The following is a 12,653-nucleotide window of genomic DNA, read 5'->3' on the forward strand; positions in this document are numbered from 1 at the left end:
AGTCCAACCTGTTTTAGGTGGCATGTTATTTAGTTTAGCTGATGTGTGCTCAGGGCAATGTCTGTGTTTCAGATATCTGGATATGCACATGAACTAATAAATTTTTATGTATGCCAAGTCTTGATCTACTGTTACAGTACATAATTTACACTGAATGTGAAAGGGAAATCTTATCAAGTGTATCCACCTGTTAAACATATACAGCCTTACTAGAGGTTTATTACCAGCTGCAAGGTATTGGCAATAATCTTGAACATTCATTAGATGTTCATGGATGATCATTAGATGTTCATGATTAAACAGTTTTAAGACATCACTTGATTGCTACCAATTTGCAAGTTTGCAAGGGTTATCATTAAAAAATGTTGAATCACAATATTAAACTACTTTGTGGGATTTATAATTAGTGAGGTAAAGTAAGCCTCCTAACTAAATGGTTTAGCATCGGATTTTATTTTATTAATTTGAACCCTAATAGTAAATTTACCACCACATTGAGAAATAATTAGGTGGAGTGTTCTGCTGTTCTGCAGTGTTGTCCTCATATGTACTAAATTTTATACTGAAGAAGGGGGGTGGTTTTCATGTGGTTTTTTTTTAACGCTTTTTTTGTTGTTGTTGTTTGTTTTTTCCTCTCATCATACTTGGAATGCATGCATGTGTTAAGGGAGCTTTATTTGTCTATTTATTGTTAGCCTTCAGAGTACAGACAAGTAGAATTCATAATCATTTCACACCCTGGGAACAAAGTGAAAAGTATTTTAGGCTACTGTTTGCAGAATGGGCTTCCCTCATGACTGGTTGCCAAGATGAACAATGAAGCTTTGGTTTTTGTTTTTTTTTTTACTTTTAGTTCATCTCATGCTCACTGGCTGTGGATTCAATAACAGTTAGGCTTTCAGTTTCAGCCACTTATGGCTGCATCTTATTCATATAATAAATCTGACCCAAACAGAACCACTACCTTCAGAAGAAGTAGGAATAAATTCGATTCTCCTGGATAGCCCACAGCCCCTTGAATAACATGACTGTGCTTTCTTTCTCTAAAATGCCTTGATTTACATGATATGCACCTGTCAGTTTCAGCAAAGAATGAAAGCAAAAGTCTTGCATATTATGCAGGCTCCTATTATCCTCAAAGCTGATCTAATTTATCCATTATAAATGAAGCAGAAGCCTGACAGAAAAACATGACATCTGATGGTCTAATTAATATAATCACTTCCTAATAACATGGTTTTGCGAGTTCAGAGTTTACTTTCATCATCCCTTGTGCAAATAAATTTGATAGATCAAATGTTGACACAAATGAAAAGCAATGGTGACCTAACCAAAGCATTTTTAGCAAGTCATGGATTTCCTGCTTGAAATCTAATCTTGGAGAAAAATCTGCATTTTTTCTATGTTTCAGGACGTGAGCTGGAAGTTAAATGAAGTGAACTTACATAGAACTATAGTCATCACTTTCAGCTGTCTTTTTTATTATTATTATTTATTTTATTTGGTGCTCTTCATTAAGGGAAAAAACTACAGAATAGCCTCTCACAAAATAAATGAACCCTACTATAATTTATTTTAAATAGTCTTAAACAGAAAGAGCTGTACTAGAATTGCATTATTAGAATTGCAGTAGTGTAATGCTGCAGACAGCCTTTCAAATTGCATTTGCTTTATGGAGATATACAGATAATAAGGACATCAACTATATATATTAGATACACTTTGGATACCTACTCACTTTCTGAAAGCTAGCTACACTACTATTTTCAGCTCTGTCTAGGTTTAACCAAACAAAGTATTATGTAATATAAATAAATTTCAATAATTCTGATAAGAACACTTACTGTGTTATCCATGAATCCTTTTGGTTGTTCAAGCTCGTCTTTACTCAAGAAGATCTGCAGACTAACTCAAGCAGTAACAGTCCAGAAATTACAGTACAACCACACAAATATTATGTTTTTGATTCCAAGCAAAGAAATGTATTTATTCTATCTGCCCTTGCTGTTACTGATTATGCATTAATAAGATTTGTGGCCATGTGCCTTATAATTTTATAACACTTGCATAACAAGATTTGCATTTAGTGAACACAGCCTCCTCTCTTTGAACTGTTGTTATATTAAGACCCAAACCACCGTGCAATACACACTGCCAAAGAGAAGAAACTGGTCAGAACATATTTTGTGAATTATGCCTCTTATTATGAAAATCGCTGTCTTAATTTTTCACTTTTTTTCCTTCTCCAGCACTACAAATGGGTATAAAAAGGCATGTGTTTACAAATAGCTTGTTAATATATTTGTTATTAAAATTGGGTTAAGACTGAAGGAGTGAAACAAGACTTTCCACAGTACACTTCCTTTCTATGAAACATATCCTGGATCTTACTCTAGGTTACAGCTCTGTGTGCATTCTTGGGACACATTTATTTGGAGTATCCATTTTTCACTGTGCACCTGTGGTAGGCCACTAGTGTTTGTCATATTGACAATCAGATACACCATACTGTAGTCTAAAAATCTGTAAAGATAATTCCTCACCTGCATGAATGCATTTCTTAAATTTTGGTTTTGTGCTCGTTCTTTTTCCCCATTTTAAGTTTTCCATCCACTCTCTTTCCACAAGCAGTTAAATACAGATTCACTGGCCTTTCTCAACTGATTTTTTTTTTGTATTTACAGTCCTTCTCAAATCTTAAGTTTGTATGTTTTATACAAAATATTTATGAAATTATAAATTATAATATATTTTTAGTGTCCAGAATAATGCCAGTTTCTACTAGAAGCTACACATACCGTTTTTGATTCCTCATATAATGCATATCATAGAACAAAGAATGAGTCACTTTGCTGAGACTGATTAAATTCAGATATGTCTTGGACATTGCTCCCCTTTTTAATTATTTTTATATCAAAATGCAGTACTCAGTGCTGACAGTCTTTACATTCATTCACAAGAGCAGATGTTTGCAAACAGTGTATGAATACTTTATTTGCATAAAGAAAGTAGGCTTTGTACAGCAATGCAAATATCTTGTTTCTTTTTACTTAACTTTAGACAGAAATACATGAACCTGTCTCCTGAGCACTAGCCTATGTTATTTTATACTAAGAACCTAGACGGTGTTAAAAAAGTATTCCCCCTAGATGTGTGTTGTTTGTCTGTGAATCTGATTGCCTTAGAGACAGCCCTGGAACCTGAAGGAAAATCAGAACTACCTCATTTCCTTATTGAAACAAAGAGCAGTTCACAACACAAATTTTTAATACAATGATGACATTATCTTCCTTTTTTAATGAAATTCTGATTAACTTCCATTTTTGTTTCTCAAATTGCTCTTATTTTTAACTTCAGCCACATACTGTGGATTTGATTTTGTCAAGCAGGTCTCATCTATACAAACTGCTTTTCTGAAATCACAACATGAAACTCTTCTCTTCATTCTGCTGGGTTTCAAAAGTTCAATTCAGACATTCCGCTGTTTAAAAAACTTTCATCTCTTCACTTCACCTGTTTTTTTTCTCAAGACAAGAGTCAGTAAAAAAAGAAAAAACATCTTTTTGCACCTTTCTATACTGCGATTCTATCCAGTAACATCACATGGCACTAACAATGTTGTTACTATGCGCTCAGTACTGATAGTATGTAAAACAGTGGCATTAATTTCTAGGGAAAAAAAAAAAAAAAAAGAACAGATTTATATTTGTCCAGTGTTTGACAACAAAAAACAGGAAAGAAACACAACAGTCCTAACAAGTAGGCCAGACTCAAAGTAATAGGAGAGAATGATGGTTAAATATATATATTTTTTTTTTTTTTGAGGAAAAAAACTGAAGAAATCATAAGATAAAGGAGTAATCATCAAAGGTGCTGATATACAATCTGCCCTTTTCTTCAAACAGCTATTCTTGACTATGACTAGACAAGTATTAGCAGTCTACAATGTTGTCTTGCACAGAAAATATGCTCAGGGAGACAAGAAAGCAATTATTTTAGTTTTCAAGAAAGGCAAATAATTCTGTTATTTATACAACATCTGACATTTCTGCAAGATAGTTTGCTCTGAGAATCCAATAGACTAGTGAACAGAACAACGCCTGGGCACCTACAACTAAACAAGCTTAAAAAAAAAAATTTAAATGCTTTAAATGTTTTATTTCCTGTATTCTTTATTCCTATATATATAGAAAAAAAAAAAAAAAAAGAAAAAAAAAACAGCATTATTTGTATTGCTTAAATTCTCTAGGTTTATAAACTAAGAAAAAGCCAACTTCCAGCTTTTCATGACAGAAACATTGATTCTCAAAACATTTCATAGAGTAACTTGGACTTAGACTTTGCTATGCAATGCATAATATTTAAAAGCAATAAAAAAATTACAGAAAAATATTACTTTGTGGATTTTCTGATTTACAGAAGTGATAAGTGAAAAAACTACTATTGTATGTGAGTCACTGGGTTTATGGCTAATATAAACAACACGAAGCAGAACTTTGACTTGCTTCAGAACAACACCACATACTGCATCAGGCACACACTAGATTTGTTAACCTACAATATGTAACCTGTGACCTGGATATATTTTAGAAATTGCGTCAGAAAACCCTACAGTTCTACCTCTCAGTTGCGAGATATAACCTCTCAAAAGGAGAAAGGAATATTTCCAATGTTATCATTTGCAACTGTTTATGATATTTTTCTAGACATAAGCCTAGAATTAGCTGCTACAGTATACGTATAAGGGGTTTGTCAGTAATTATTTTTTAGTCCCTTAGCACAGAAACTGACACCAAAGTGCTTTTAGCTTTTTTGAATGAGATTTTCTGTGGTACAAGTAGAATTGCTTCTCATACCTCTTGCATAAAATCACAAGGTCGTACTGTGAACTCAGGTCTGCATTTACGTGAAAATTTAAAAATATTTACTTTAACTAAGTTTTATCCCACTAGAATAGTTAATGAAAAGGAAATAATGGAGAAAACTCTATTGTAAGCAAGTTAAACAGTTGTTACTGGCAATGACAGTAACTGACAATAGACTGCAAGTAAGCAAGCTTGTTTTGTCAAGCTGGGAGAAAAAGAAATCACTTAATTATGAAGAACTTCTGTGTCTTCCAACCCCTACATAAGTAAAGCTCCTTAACACCCTATCTGGGTCAAGAATCAAGGTACTTTTCCTCTTTTTCCAAATTGAAGCACCACAACTTTCTGTAGCTAAATGATCTATGTTATATTTTTCCCACCAGGTGTGCCAGTCAATTCATCTAGAAGATGCTTTCTGCCCCCACAGAAAGAAAGCACACTGCTCCAAGACCAAAATCTGCAGCCGCGAAGCTTGAATACATAGTAAGTGTCCAGGAGAAGAGAAGCTGAGTACTTAACTTGAGCATGCTGACTCATGGCATGAGAAACTACCAGTAAATACAGGATGAAGAAAATGCATGTCAACCATCAAACTATATTTTGGAAGTACAAATGAGAAGGTCAGGACTCTCTGAAGACTTGTATCACTAAAAGCAAAAGAAAACATACAAATTACTTGTTTTTAAAAGGAAAAGTATGACAACAAAAGTGACATGAAATGACACTTGATCATCAGGCAGCCTTTGCTTATTAACAGCAAATCTTGTGAATTCCTTGAATGTGCCTACTCTAAGCAACAGGGGGTGATCAGAGACGGAATAAATGTATCACATATTCCAGTCTATTTCTTTTCTCTCTTGTGGATTGTTACTATGCTTTTTTTTTTTTTATGCCTGTAGTTGTGAGGGCAACCATATTTTAACTCCAGTGATAGTGATAGAGCTACCTGTTGATTGTATTGTAATAGCCTGTTACAACAGCAGTATTAGTAAGCTTGCCTTACATGCAAAGCCATTTGATACCTCCCTGAGTGGTTACCAATGATAATCCATCAACACTGAATTTTAGAACCATTTGTAATTCAGTCTATATTTCTAGGTTTTCCAGGAAGTCGTTTCTGGAAACCAGTAAGATTTCTTCTCTCCTTTGAAGCTGCATGTATGCTAAAGAGAAACTGAAGTTTGAGAAAATGGTAGTGATTGATCACAGACAGAAATGATGTGGAAAAGAGGGCTATGACGCATAGGTGACAATAAAGACTTTCCCCTGAGTAGATGCTCTCTAACATATAAGATTACACTCATTGGAAGTAAAGTCAGAAGGGAATTTGTGTCCTAAGTTACACAAATGGTGACTTTTTCTTTAGATTCATGTATTGTTGCAGTAGCACTTCATTAATCAGAAATGGTCTGACTGAGAATACTCCAGCTTTCATATTTGAGTGTGACTAACCTGTTTAATTTATGAGCAGCTAAAGGAGAGCTTTTAGCTACTAACCCTGAAATCTCTGCTTACCGTCCTGTCTGCTTAGCTCCTTCTTTTACTTCCCCAGCTGAGCCCCACTAACTGAAACACGCATGCTACTTTGCTATCTAAAGTTTCCCAGCTATTGATTTCAGTCTCATGCTACTCAGCGCAATACTTCAGCCTCAGCGTGAGAAAAGCTGCTTCAGCATTCAGATCTCCTTCATTCCCAATACGTGCCCAGAGCAGCAAAACTATCCTGTGACTGTCAGGATTTCACCCCTAGGATCCTGCAGCACTCCAAAATGTTACTGTTACAGGTTTATACCTTGCCTCTTTACAGGTAGGATGCATGCAGTCTGAATTCAGCCTGAAGCCGTACATATCACTTAACAGCAAAGACAAGGTTTGCACCTAAACAGAGAGCATGAGGTAACACTGAATCCAAATTTTGTCTGATCATTAATCAAAGAGACACTGGTTCTGAATTCGTCAATGCCTTACATGAGAGGGTATCCCTGAATGAGGTGCTGGCAAAATGGTTTAATCTGCAGATGCCTTTAACCCTCTGTGCTTCAGCTGCAATTATGGATCTATATACAACTTCCTTCACAAAGGACAGGGTATAAATTCGTGTTAACTGTCTCCTGGTTATGCCAATTTATTCACAATCAGCTGCATGTTTTGCTACTTCTGTGTCAAGGGCACAGTCATTAGAATGCATGATTACCTTAATGATTTTGTGGAGCTCTATAGTCCATTAGGATAATTGGAAGCACATCCATATTCTAGCATGCTTTCCCTTACTAGCCAATTTTCTTCAAAGTATTTAAGGAAAAAAAAAGAACAGAGTTGTACCCATCACACATCCTGATTCAATGACTGGAAGAGGATCAGACAAGACACTGTATGCTTTGACCTCAAATATCAGGGGATGAAACAGACTTACTTTATAAGTAAATCTTGCCAAGGCGATCGGCTCCGGGGCAGACGCATTCTGCAGCAGAGCAGGGGATCGCGACAGGCAGGGCTTTTTTTCCAACATCAAGGCCACTCGAGGGAGCCGCCAGGACCCGGCAGGACCCGGCAGCCCCCGCGAGGGAGGCTGACGAGGCGTAGGCGGAGCCAGCAGCGCCCCCTCCCCGGCCGTTCAAAAGCTGCCCCTAGGGAGCGCGACGCATCAGAAGGGCGGGGCACGGCAGTTTGCGCAGCCGTGTGCGCAGGCAGGGTGGGCAGAGAGGGCAGAGTTTCTCCCCCGCCCATAAGAACAACATCTTTAACGGCTGTCGACCACTAGCTAGGCTGCGATGGTCTTCACCAGGCAGAGCGCTCTCTAGAAAGTCTGTGGCCACCCAGACTGACTGCTTGCTCAACAATGCGGCAGTTCAGGTCTCTGGGTGCAGGGAGTGTCTGAGCCTGTTGCTGCCATCTGAGGGAGGCAGAGGCACTGTGTGTGTGAGGCGCGAGCAGGTGGATGACCTGGTCTGACTGGTGGCAGAACTCAAAGAGGAGGTGGAGAGGTTGAGGGCTATCAGGGAGTGTGAGCGGGAGATAGACTGGTGGAGTGACTCCCTGCAGGGCCTGAAGGAGAGGTACTAGGGTGAGACACCCCTAATGGGGATGGACCCCCTGCCCTGTTGCTGTTGGGCAGAGGGAGGCGACCTAGGAGTTGAGGAGGGATGGAGACAGGTCCCTGCTCGACCTTTCAGGCAACGCCCCCCCCTACCGGCCCCACCTTCCCAGGTGCCCTTACGTAACAGATTTGAGGCCCTGGAGCTTGAGAGACCGGTGGGTGAGGACGAGGTAGAAAGTCTACCCAGGAGGATGCCTAGGGTAAGGAAGCCGACTCCACGCCTCAAGACTGCCTCCACCAAGAAAGACAGAAGGGTGATCGTAGTAGGAGACTCCCTTCTCAGGGGAACAAAGGGCCCTATTTGTCGACCTGACCCTACCCGTAGGGAAGTCTGCTGCCTCCCTGGGGCCAGGGTCAGGGATGTTGCCAGGAAGCTTCCCAACCTGGTCCGTCCCTCTGACTACTACCCTCTTTTGATAGTCCAGGCTGGCAGTGATGATACTGATGAGAGAAGCCTGAAGGCTATCAAACAGGACTTTAGGGGACTGGGACGGTTAGTGGATGGAGCGGGAGTACAGGTGGTGTTTTCATCTATCCCTGCAGTGGCAGGGAGGGGTACCGAGAGGACACGGAAAGCCCACCTGATTAACACGTGGCTCAGAGGCTGGTGCCAACACAGAAATTTGGTTTTTTTTGACCATGGGGCGCTTTACTCGGCACCCGGCCTGGTGACCGCAGATGGGTCCCTATCTCTAAGGGGAAAACGTATCCTAGCCCAGGAGCTAGCAGGGCTTGTTGAGAGGGCTTTAAACTAGGAAAGAAGGGGGATGGGGCTGAAATTAGGCTTGTTGGAGCTGTGCCAGGGGGAACAATGGCAAAGCCGGGGAAGAAGGCAATGGCCCGACTGAAGTGCATCTACACTAATGCACACAGCATGGGTAACAAACAAGAGGAGCTGGAAGCCATCGTGCAGCGGGAAGGCTATGACTTCGTTGCCATCACGGAAACGTGGTGGGATCACTCTCATGACTGGAGTGCTGCAATGTCTTGCTATAGGCTCTTCAGAAGGGACAGGCAGCACAGAAGGGGTGGTGGTGTGGCTCTCTATATTAGAGAGTGTTTAGATGTTGAGGAACTTGAGGCTGGGAATGATAAGGTTGAGTCCCTATGGGTTAGGGGAAGGCCAACAAGGCAAGCATCCTGGTGGGGGTCTGTTATAGACCGCCGAACCAGGATGAGGAGACTGATGAGGAGTTCTACAGGCAGCCGGCAGAAGCCGCGAAATCGTCAGCGCTTGTTCTCGTGGGGGACTTCAACTTCCCAGACATATCCTGGAAGCACAACACAGCCCAGAGAAAGCAATCTAGGAGGTTTCTGGAGAGCGTGGAAGATAGCTTCCTGACGCAGCTGGTTAGTGAGCCTAGCAGGGGAGGTGCCCCGCTAGACCTTCTGTTCACAAACAGTGACGGACTGGTGGGAGATGTGGTGGTCGAGAGCTGTCTTGGGCAGAGTGACCACGAAATGGTTCAGTTCTCTATTCTTGGCGAAGTCAGGAAGTGGACCAGTAAAACCTCTGTCTTGGACTTCCAGAGGGCTGACTTTGAGCTGTTCAGGACACTGGTTGGCAGAGTCCCTTGGGAGGAGGTTCTGAAGGGCAGAGGAGTCCAGGAAGGCTGGGCACTCCTTAAGAAGGAAATCTTAATGGCTCAGGAGCGGTCTGTCCCCACGTGCCCAAAGACGAGCCGACGCGGAACTAGACCGGCCTGGCTGAGCAGAGAGTTGTGGCTCGAGCTTAGGAGAAAAAGGAGGGTATAATCTTTGGAAAAGAGGTCGGGCTAGTCAAGAGGACTATAAGGATGTTGTGAGGCTGTGCAGGGAGAAAATTAGAAAGGCCAAAGCTCACCTGGAGCTCAATCTGGCTACTGCTGTTAAAGATAACAAAAAACATTTTTACAAATACATCAACACAAAAAGGAGGACTAAGGAGAATCTCCATCCTTTACTGGATGCGGGGGGAAACTTAGTTACAAAAGATGAGGAAAAGGCTGAGGTGGTCAATGCTTTCTTTGCCTCAGTCTTTAGCGGCAGGACCGGTTGTTCTCTGGATACCTGGTACCCTGAGCTGGTGGAAGGGGATGGGGAGCAGGATGTGGCCCTCGCTATCCATGAGGAAATGGTTGGCGACCTGATACAACACTTGGATGTACGCAAGTCGATGGGGCCGGATGGGATCCACCCGAGGGTACTGAGCGAACTGGCAGAGGAGCTGGCCAAGCCGCTTTCCATTATTTATCGGCAGTCCTGGCTATCAGGGGAGGTCCCAGTCGACTGGCGGCAAGCAAACGTGACGCCCATCTACAAGAAGGGCCGGAGGGTAGACCCGGGGAACTATAGTCCTATTAGTTTGACCTCAGTGCCAGGGAAGCTCATGGAGCAGATTATCTTGAGTGTCATCACGCGGCACTTGCAGGGCAAGCAGGCGATCAGGCCCAGTCAGCATGGGTTTATGAAAGGCAGGTCCTGCTTGACGAACCTGATCTCCTTCTATGACCAAGTGACGCGCTTGGTGGATGAGGGAAAGGCAGTGGATGTGATCTACCTTGACTTCAGTAAGGCTTTTGACACCATTTCCCACAACATTCTCCTCAAGAAACTGGCTGCTCTTGGCTTGGACTGGCGTACGCTTTGTTGGGTTAAAAACTGGCTGGATGGCCGGGCCCAGAGAGTTGTGGTGAATGGAGCCAAATCTGGTTGGAGGCCGGTCACTAGTGGAGTCCCCCAGGGCTCAGTGCTGGGGCCGGTCCTCTTTAATATCTTTATCGATGACCTGGATGAGGGCGTCCAGTGCACCCTCAGTAAGTTTGCAGATGACACCAAGTTAGGTGCGTGTGTTGATCTGCTCGAGGGAAGGAAGGCTCTGCAGGAGGATCTGGATAGGCTGGAGCGATGGGCTGAGGTCAACTGTATGAAGTTCAACAAGGCCAAGTGCCAGGTCCTGCGTCTGGGGCGTAACAACCCCAAGCAGAGCTAGAGGCTGGGAGATGAGTGGTTGGAAACTGCCTGGTAGAGAAGGACCTGGGAGTACTGGTTGATAGGCAGCTGAATATGAGCCAGCAGTGTGCCCAGGTGGCCAAGAAGGCCAACAGCATCCTGGCCTGCATAAGAAGCAGTGTGGCCAGCAGGGCGAGGGAAGTGATTGTCCCCCTGTACTCGGCTCTGGTGAGGCTGCACCTCGAGTACTGTGTTCAGTTTTGGGCCCCTCGCTACAAGAAGGACATGGAGGTGCTCGAGAGAGTCCAGAGAAGGGCAACGAAGCTGGTGAGGGGTCTGGAGAACAAGTCTTACGAGGAGGGGCTGAGGGAGCTGGGGTTGTTTAGCCTGGAGAAGAGGAGGCTCAGGGGAGACCTCATCGCTCTCTATAGGTACCTTAAAGGAGGCTGTAGAGAGGTGGGGGTTGGTCTATTCTCCCACATGCCTGGTGACAGGACGAGGGGAAATGGGCTAAAGTTGCACCAGGGGAGGTTTAGGTTGGATGTTAGGAAGAACTTCTTTACTGAAAGGGTTGTTAGGCATTGGAATGGGCTGCCCAGGGAGGTGGTTGAGTCACCATCCCTGGAAGTCTTTAAAAGACGTTTAGATGTAGCCCTTAGTGATATGGTTTAGTGGAGGACTTGTTAGTGTTAGGACAGAGGTTGGACTAGATGATCTTGGAGGTCTCTTCCAACCTAGACAATTCTGTGATTCTGTAAATTTATCTTGTAGAACTAGAAAAAAAATGAAGAAAAACTATGCCATAAACTAATTAATTCCTATTCAAACCACCCCAGTACAGCTGCAAATTGAGAATCCTTATGCTGAAACAATGTATGGACAGCTATCAGAGTATTGCCAGGATCACACAGCTCTCTAAGTCCAGGCAGTACAGATGCCATATCGAATATAATCCTGGGATGAAAAAGCCAAAACAGCAGGATATAGAGGAAGGTGCTCCCAGCCCTGACAAGTGTGGTCAAGGATAAGGTAGTGCATTATATCCCCAGTTGTCTCTCTTAATCAAGCTAAAAATACTAATGACAATACTTTAAAAATGATACTATTCATCGTAAGTGTGTTCCTCAAGCACTTCGGGCTCTGTCGTTACTTTATTCCTTTCTGTTAGTGGTCTTCTGTGGTCTTCCCTCAGAACCCCTGGACTAGCTGGTCTTCAGGACGTAGTCTTTTCTAACCATTCCAGTGACTATTTCCCTAACAGAAACAAGAAACATAATAGCTTAGCTGGCTTCAGTTGATCACAAATGCTCTGTCCAGCACTTCAAGACCCCAGAAAGGGATATGGCTAGCTGTGGTTTCTCAATACTTCCTTAGTCCAGCACTATTAATAGTCAACATTAGCATGCACTTAACATAGAAACTAATAATCTTTATTGCAGTACAAGATCACTCCCTAATGCTCCTACATGTCTTGAGATAGCAAGATGACAAAACACTTAATTTCAGAACTGAATACTCTTCTGTCAATGGAGTCAGTATTAATGATGTCCCTTGACTAGGCATTCAGTCAAACTAAGAAGCTCCTCAAGCAGTAGTTTCCACTGACTTTTTATTACCTAAGCAACATAAATGGCCCACAGTGGTCCAGACAATCTGTTCACACATACTGCTTCCAATTCTACAACCTTTTCGTACCTACTACCTTGGCTGTTATGCTTAAAGACTTTTGACTACTTCTTTAGCTTTCACTCCAACATTAA

The 12,653-nt window shown here is 42.3% G+C and overlaps 1 long non-coding RNA gene across 1 annotated transcript in view; it reads right to left on the reverse strand.

The window, feature by feature from the left end:
* LOC310893603 overlaps positions 1–8,356 on the reverse strand; it is a 59,603-nt gene extending 51,247 nt beyond the window's left edge. The window contains exon 1 of the long non-coding RNA XR_014579116.1: positions 7,279–8,356. This is a non-coding gene — a long non-coding RNA (uncharacterized lncRNA). The remainder of the gene's footprint in view (positions 1–7,278) is intronic.
* Positions 8,357–12,653: the final 4,297 nt, after the last annotated feature.

The sequence above is a fragment of the Anser anser genome, assembly GCF_964211835.1.
Source record: "Anser anser genome assembly, chromosome: 2".
Classification (NCBI taxonomy): Eukaryota; Metazoa; Chordata; class Aves; order Anseriformes; family Anatidae; genus Anser; species Anser anser.